This window comes from Jatropha curcas, chromosome 6, assembly GCF_041381405.1.
Source record: "Jatropha curcas cultivar XTBG-Jc1 chromosome 6, XTBG_Jcur_1.0, whole genome shotgun sequence".
NCBI classification, from domain to species: Eukaryota; Viridiplantae; Streptophyta; class Magnoliopsida; order Malpighiales; family Euphorbiaceae; genus Jatropha; species Jatropha curcas.
The window spans coordinates 19,906,230-19,915,224 of NC_143156.1; the positions used below are offsets into that span (position 1 = coordinate 19,906,230).

At 32.0% G+C, this 8,995-nt stretch overlaps 1 long non-coding RNA gene across 1 annotated transcript; it reads right to left on the reverse strand.

The window, feature by feature from the left end:
- Positions 1-682: 682 nt before the first annotated feature.
- LOC149495683 (uncharacterized) lies at positions 683-6,483 on the reverse strand. Its single transcript, XR_016321198.1, has 6 exons — positions 6,231-6,483; positions 6,019-6,068; positions 5,694-5,892; positions 2,894-4,029; positions 2,755-2,814; positions 683-893 (listed from the first exon to the last, which is right to left on the reverse strand). It is a non-coding gene; the product is annotated as an uncharacterized LOC149495683 (long non-coding RNA).
- Between the last annotated feature and the right edge of the window lie 2,512 nt (positions 6,484-8,995).

Consider the following 8,995-nt stretch of genomic DNA (forward strand, 5'->3'; position numbering starts at 1 on the left):
TAACATGTAGAACTCATATCAACTCACGAAAGTACACAAATCCTTAACACCTCAATAATATTTCATCTCCAATAACCACTACATCGAATTCCCTATCCATTATTCTCTAAGCATATCCTCCATGCATGATGGTCCAAAAGGATCTAAACATTAATCATCAATAGTAACCTCAATATATACTCCACTTACCACGACACCATTTTCCAATGGCTGGCTGTTTCCAATCAAACCAATATGGCATGTCTTTAACTTAAATTACTCATACTCTCACTGCAAAACAGATAACTTCCTACATAGATACACATATGGTCCGAGAACCGCCTAAACCTAGGCTCTGATACCAAAAATTGTAACATCCCTTCCCGGTCCACCCGTTAACCCGAATGAACCGAGCCGAGACGCTACAATCTGGTTGAACTTATATCCTGTCATGCTGATATCATCCTGTATGCTAAATATGAATATAAAACACTCCCAATTAAACTTCAAACTTTCAATATCTCCAACTAATCATCATAACACAACAACACTTTATATATATATAGTCATAACTGTATCAATCCTCAATAGCATGTAATAGCCAGCAATTAAGTGCATTCATGATCTATATCAAGTCTTCAGGACCTAATCATACCAACTATAGTAAAATATTTCATCTTCAATCATTTCATAAGTATTATTCTTATCTCCAACTACTTATACCAAAATAATTACATGCTTCACTTATATTTACAATCACATAGCTCTAACAAATGTAATAATTATACATGCCATAAATCTTAATACATGCCATAATTCTTAATTATATAACTCTCAATCTACTACTCCCAAATTAATCACTTCTGCTTTGATAGTACTCTTCAAGTCTTCAAGTAGCAACCACGATCTTCAACCTACGCGTGATAAAAATCGACGCGCTGAGTATAAAACTCAGTGGTGCTCATAATTCACATACTTAACAAAGTGTGATGGCAACTAACTTAAAATACAAATTTGCATAATAGCATTGAAAATCATAGATTCAGTAAATTTCAACATCAATGCATCTTTATAGCAAAGAATAAACTTCTAATTCACACCATAAATAATTTAGTTCTAATTATTTCATAACTCCTTTAATCACACATTATGATACTATCATGATCTTACCTGCTGTTCATTGTGTTGTATGAATGAAATCAATAAACATGTAAGAATACATAACAGTATATGTTCATTGTCTTACTTGCTATTCATTATGCTGTATGACTTATGCACTTTCAAGTTATGATTAATAACATCTCATGACTGTTAAAGATTCAATAAATAAACTTGTAAGCATATATAGCATTATACTTTCATGATCTTACCTGATGTTCTTTATGCTGTATGAATTCTGCAACTTTAATTAAACTCAGTGAATATCACAATGAATAAAGAAACATATAAGCACATACATACGTAGAAATAAACATGTACTCACATGTGGAATGTAAGCACACATATCATGATACTTTCATTTTACCTTGATGATCTTTCTTGCTGTTTAGTATACTGTATGCTTCATGCAATGTTATGTCAAGATATTTGTATGGCTCCATAAGGTTATAGTGAAACCGAAGTGATAAGAAAAACTGTATGAAACTGGATGAAACTGTATGCTTGGCTGCTATGGCCTATATAATCATATCCACTCAACGGCCTGTAGCCGGAGTACCAAACTGTATGGGGCGCAGATCTGCTATTCTATGTCGCGACATAGCCTTATCTACATGGTTTCTACCTAACCTCAATGGAGCATAATGTTGGTATGTCAATAGATAAAAAAAATGCATAGTAACTGTGTCATAATTTGCATGCTTGTGTCATGTTATTTTCACTTGCTTGTGTCATAAAATTAACTGCTTCATCATTTCATAAAATTTACTACTTACCTGTATGCTGATAGCCTCGCCAAGCGGGCAACTTGTGTCATGTTAGTTTCACACCATTTGCATGCTTGCATTTTGTGTTTATACATGTGTTCATGTTGTCTTTTTGCTTTAAAATGATTGAAGACATACAAGTTGAGAAAAGGAATACAATTGCATAGAATTCATAACTTCACACACCATTTCACATCATTTCACAATTGCATAGAATACAATTACAAGTTGTGTTTACCTCATTTCACATCATTTGCATGCTTGCATGTTGTTTTGATGCATGTTCTAATGTTGTCTTTTTGTTTTAAAATGATTGGAGGCATACAAGTTGAGCAAAGGAATACAATTGCATTGAAAATGAAGTCCAAAAGAGCATCAGAACACAATTCGCGAGCGCGTCATGCAAAGTCGCGAGCGCGAGAAGTGCAAATGAGAGTCAGAGAGTTTCCAGACACAATTCGCGAGCGCGCAAATGAAATTCGCGAGCGCGCGACGTGTTTTCCAGCCTACGCAGTCTATACTCTTTTGGTCATATCTCACAATATACAACTCCGATTTGGGTGATTCAAAAACCCATGTAAAGCTAACACATAGAGGAACAAATAACTCTTCTATGACACCTAATTCCATCGTTAAATAGGGCAAAAATCAAGGTGAAGTTACTGGTAACTTTTCCAGCAAAACTTGTTTCAGCATGAACTCAATATCTACTTTATTTATTCATTTCATCTCATGCTTTTTCACCATTTTCAGTCGTCTTACTCAATATTAAGCAACATATCTCCTCATTTCAACACATCGCACAAATTATCATGTAAGGAAATGAATTAAACTAAAGGAGATAGCACACCTTCACTCAACAAGCTTGGAATCTTCTTCTTAGCTTCCTTCTACCTTGAGATCACCTCTCCTACACATAAGAATTCTTATGAATCATCTAAAAATATCACCAAATGATTCAAGTATGAAATTCAAGAAGGTTTACTTACTTGGATATAATAGAAGTTGAATTAATGCTTGAATCCCATTAAAATCTTCACTACCATTAAAAGTGATGGAGAAAGGAAAGTGGAAGAGGAAAGTAGAGGAAGAAGATGAAGATAAGGATGAAGAAATGAAAGTGAAATGGAACTCACGGGTAGTCTCTAGAATTACATTGATTTTTATGTGAAAATTACCAAATGGTACCTCAAGTGTCAAAATGGTACAACTCAATACCTCAACTTTATCTTTTTGTGCAAGTAAGTCCTAATCCTTATACTTTGATCTTTTTGTTTCCTTCAAGTAAGTCCACTTCTTCTCCTTATTTCATTCTAGCCCACTCTAGACTCTAATGGCTCGAACCGGGTTTTAGATCAGCCCGACTCGACTCTAAGCATCAACTCGATTCAATAGAAAATGGGACGTTACAGACAAGATAAGGTTTTGTAGAGCATTTTTGCAGACCACTCCAAAAACATATGATGTAACAAGTAAGATTGCTGAAACATTCAACGATTACATTGCAATGGTTAGAACAAAGCCGCTGATCATAATGTTAGAAAGTATTAGGACTACATTAATGGGAAGGAACTACTTCAGTAAATAAGAGGTTCTAAAATGGAAAGATGGTGTGGGGCCTAGAATAAGGAAAAGGATTGAAGCAAACAAACTTGACACCTCATCTTGTGTGCCACAACCTTCTGATGGGAACAAGTTTCAGGTTACAGTTGGTGAAAAGGCCTTTGTGGTATCTCTACACGAGAAGGAGTGCTCATGTAGAGCATGGCAGCTTTCTGGTGTACCATGTAATCAAGCCATTTCATGTATAAATTACATGAGGCATGATTTGTTACTGTATTTGGATGAGTACTTACACAAAGAGGCTTACATGAAGACATACCAATATGGCCTAACACCCTTGAATGGTGAAGACATGTGGCCTACAGTTGATGAGCCTCCTATCTCGCCATAAGAATTTAAGAAAAAATCAGGAAGACTAAAAACTGCAAGGATTAGGGCGGATTACGAGGAACCAAAAAAATCTAATACTGATAAGATGAGCAACAAGGGTGTGCAAATGAAGTGCCAACATTGTTTGGAATATGGCCACAATAAAAGAGGATGTTCAAAGTCAAAACAGTCCCTGCACCATGAGAGCCAAAATATGTAAGTTTCATACCATTTTAATGTAACTTTAATGTTCAGTTTATGATGAGTTTACGTTAAGTTTATGTTGGGTTATGCTTTGTCGTATAAATATACTTTTAAACTTGCTTTCAAAGGAAGATTGGCAGGCCAAGGAAGAATAAGCTGTCGCCACAGTCAGCAGTAATATATTCTTTCTATAACTCTAGGAAGAGGAATAACACGACAACTATTCTTGAATCACAAACTCAACAGCATACAGAAATTACTTCAAGTCAACTCAGCCAGCCTCCTTTTGCAAGCCAAGACTAATCATCATGGTGATTGCTCTTTGAGCCAGTGACACTTTTTGAAAATTTTGGGACTTTTTATTTTGTGGTATTAGTTAGAATGAATTATGGAATTTTGGATAGATAGGTTACATTGCAGCTTTTTGTTTCAAGGGATACAACAATTAATTGTATAGTTGATTGTTTAGCAAAAGATATGATATATAGTTCATACAGAGCTGATATTAGAATTTTGCATATTTGGATATATACAGAGGATATACTGTAAGGATGAAACATTTCGTATTCAAAATGTTATTTTTGGCAATATATATTACTTTTCACATTTTATCAAAGTTATAGTTTTATTTGCTTTATATATATATATATATTACCAACATTTTGCTTGTTCAAGATTCATTATGAATGTGATATGTCAGCTTTATTGAAAAAAAAGCAAGAAAGATGTTAATTTGAGGATAAATTTAGGTGACTCAAGATTTAATACAAATTTATTAATTGAAAATGAGTTCCATTATGACTAGGATGATAGCTCCAACTCAAACTAGAGCTATTGAACTAAATCAAGGCAAATAAATAGGTTTCACAATCCTATAACTCAAATTATACGTCTATATTAGTACAAACATCACTAAATATGTGTAAATAACAAATTTATTTTATTGTCATTTGTAACTCCAATTTCTGCATTCTTAGCCCTCAACAAATCAAGCAAGCACCTAAGTAGTTTCTGAAGCTTTAACCTCTCCAATATTAAATGGTCGTCCCTTTGAAGGTGCTCTCATATGAACTTCATTAAATCAAGAAAGCAAGCAACTAAGTAACTCAACTACATCAAAGTAACAACACATTATATTAAGTGACAAATTGTATGCTTAAAAAAATCAGTTCAAATCTCAACAACTAATAAAGAGGTATTAATTAATAGAGATTATGATAAAAGGTTATTAACAATCTGCATTATAGCAATTAATTTATTTTAATTGATAAACCGTTGCCATTTGCAGGGTTTTAATATTCAACATTTGTTAATTACAAGCACAATAAACATGTTAAGAAATGGGATTAGGAATAACAGTGTTTAAAATTACTAGAATTTTCAAAAAATAGAGATGCTAAATTCACAAGATTTAGTTTTTTTCTTTTTCTTTTCTTTTTTTAATAGAAAGATGCTCATGCTTATAAATTATCTCTAACTCAAATTCAAATCCTATGGTAAAAAAAGGTCTAGCAACATAAATGCTAAAAACCTCAAAATTGAAACAATCGAACAATTCAGTTGCAAGTCCAAAAAACCCATTCGTAAAAAACTATTGTCTAGAACAAATTTGACAATATTTCAAGCAAAAGAGTAGTTATTCAAAAAACTCACTAGTAGCACTTGATCTCTGCATGCATCTTCTGCTGCAATCAGAATCATCAACGTTCTCATTCTCATTCTCATTCTCATTCTCATTCTCATTCTAAGATCTTTGTGTCATTAATACATCAATTCATCAATTACAACAGCAAATCCCAATGTATCGGCGAGTATTCTCAGTAACTCGTATAAAGAATTCTTCATCTACATCCTAATATTGCAAAAAAGTTAATTAGCGTCATATTAGGGGTTTAGATTTCAAAGTTAAAAACCAAACGAATAATTTATATTAATATAATAGTATCATATACAGAAGTGAAGGAGTACAAAAATTTACATTAAGAAGGTCATCGAGATTGCACGAATCTTATGATTTGCAACATCTTGCTGAAAAAAAAAAAAAAAAGCTAATATTGGAGATTACATAAATAATTAGCATTCGACAGTCTTTTTAAGCAATCAATCAATTAAGTTTTTCTATCTTTTGATGTGTATTATTATTTGGAGATTAGATTCAGAAATGTGAAAAAAAAAATTGAGAGAACTTACCAGAATATTCATATATTTAGCTTTGCCAACTGCATTAGCGAAATTCGAAAAAAAATCCTTCGCCCAATTTGGAGAAAGGGGAAAAATAATATTATATAAATGGAAAAGAGAAAGAAGTGATTGAGATGAAAAAGAAGGAGATTTTACCTTTGGCTCAACAACATGAGATAAACACACGAAGAGAGGGAGATAGAGCAGAAAGAGAGAGAGGCAGAAGAGGGAGAGAGAGAAAGAGAGAGAGCCAGTGAAGACGATAATGGTGTATGATTTGGAGATTTATTTATTTTAATTAAAGTGTTTTAGTTTAACTAATTGCTTGGGTTGAGCTAATTATGAGAGAGTGTGGGTCCCGCAAAAATTGAGTAAAATGAGTTCAATTTCAAATTAAGGTATAATTATAACTAGTTCTTAAATTCAGGATATTAGGAGAAGAAAGTTGCATTTGGGGTCCACTTAAAACAACCCGCAAGTTTGGAGTTTTTTTTTATGGTTTGACCTTAGCAACCTATATCAATTTGCTAAGCAGGGGCATCACCATTAGTCACAAGTAAAATCCCAGTCAACATGTAATATTTTTCATCGCCTTGCATGCCAAAACACAATAATTTTTAATTTTCATATATTCTCATGCAAACTCACACACAATATCACACAATTGTGATTCAATTCATATTTTTGTGCAAATTCATGCATTTTATGCAAAGTCACGCATTTTCACACATGCACGCTTTTTCAGGCGTAGTCACAAATTTCTCATACTGACCTTTAGGCTAAAGGCCCCATTTTCTCTGGTAGCAAGTTTACTACTTATAAGAAAAATACCTTTGTCCAATGTGATGCATTTCAAAATTATATCGTTTACCACTTTCTTCGATTGCTTTCTTCACTGCTTTCTTATAATTGCGTATGTATTTATTCATCTCAATATTATTTTTTATTTGACGAAACATTAACACTTAGGCCATTTTATCGATTATTTTAAAATCGAAAATTTAGTCACGGAATCCTCCTCGATTTCGATGATTAGTGCTTTTTATCCATTTGGACTAATATCCGAAGTTAACATTAGGGTTTTTCCTAGATTTTTCCCTCAAAATAAAAAATATAAGTGGCGACTCCTTTTGAAAGAAAGTAATAAGATTAAATAGGCTTTTACACAGTGAATGGAACTCAATATGAGCATTTCGATTCCACAGTTAGCGGATTGGACGAGGCGCTTGGGTCGAGCCTCACACATTCATGCATACATGGATCAATATATTTATTTATGTGAAACATGCATACACATAGAAATTCTATATAGGTATGTATGCCATAAATGTAGAGAGTATATATATATATATATATATATAATAAGTATTTATATGTTATGCATTTGGTCTACTGTAAATGTTGTCACATAATGTTTTATGCAAGATGATTTGGGATGAAGCAGAATCACTGGTGTTGGACATAGTAATAGTCATGCTCAATCTTAGTAATGCAAGCCCCGGTAGCAGTTATGCTTGGTGTAGCAGAATGAAGTGATTCTGATGTATTAAATCATCCATTATGTGTTTAGTGCTATTATTTGAATATTTTGCTATGCTCTTATTTTGACATTATGTGAATGTAAGTGCGATCATGTAGAAATTAGAGTTAATTGATAAAAATTCTATCATATTATATGATTATGTGGGATGAGAGGATTATCTAACCCTACTCATTGAGTTTAGGCGCACGAGGTCATAAGAAGAAAGAGAATCCTATAGAAGCAACCAGATTGAACTACAAACAAAAGAAATATTAATAGTTGTATAGCTTTTATTGATTACAAATGCATATAGAAGTAAAAGATTGTAATCAATAGAGTTTTGTAATTGTATTCTAAGTGAGTTGTAACTATAAAATATTTACTCTAATATATATTGTATTTATGAAATGTCTGAGATTATTGGATTTGGCTTTAAAATTGCGCCCAATAGCCTTATTACTTGAGATTTACAATTCATGGGCTTGAGGCCATGTTTATGAATAGTGTAATGATTCTTTATGATTTACACTTACTATGGGCCAAGAAGGCCTTAAGCCACCTAGGTCTTAGTGTCGGTTCGGCCCTTGTAAATGAGCCGTGACATATCAGCTCTAAATTTAGGAAAGGATGTATGTTCTTCTTATTGAAAGACTTAGATCATAACCCCAGTTAAGTGCAATGTAAACCAACGAGGTATATTGCACAATTCCTTTATGCTTGTTATTTATATCGTTTATATTCCTTTATTTATTTTTAGTTACCCAATATGGAATAAATTACTTAAAAGTTAAAAGTATACTTATATTTATTTATAGAAATTTCATATAAATATATTCAAGAGAAGATAAATAAAGGTATTAAGTTTTACATAAATTATTTAATCATCTAATTTTTATTATTTTATTATTTTTCTACCTTATTCCTTAATCCCAATTATTTTTAAGAGTATTAAAAAAGATAAAAAATATCACATATAATGAAAAAAAATAAAAATATTAGGTAATTACTTTTTTGACAATCAAAAAAAAAAAAAAGAGAAAGTAAAAAGTTTAATTAAATCTTTTTATAGACATCACTTTGTTATGAATAATTTTCTCTCATAGAAAGAATTAAAAAAATTATTTCATGTATAATATATCTTAAAATTTAAATTATCATGTGAATTTTAAATAAGAAGTTAATTGATGTTTCTCAAAATGTAGCTTTATTTAGGGCATACTTTTTATTATTATTTTACTATCACATAATAAGT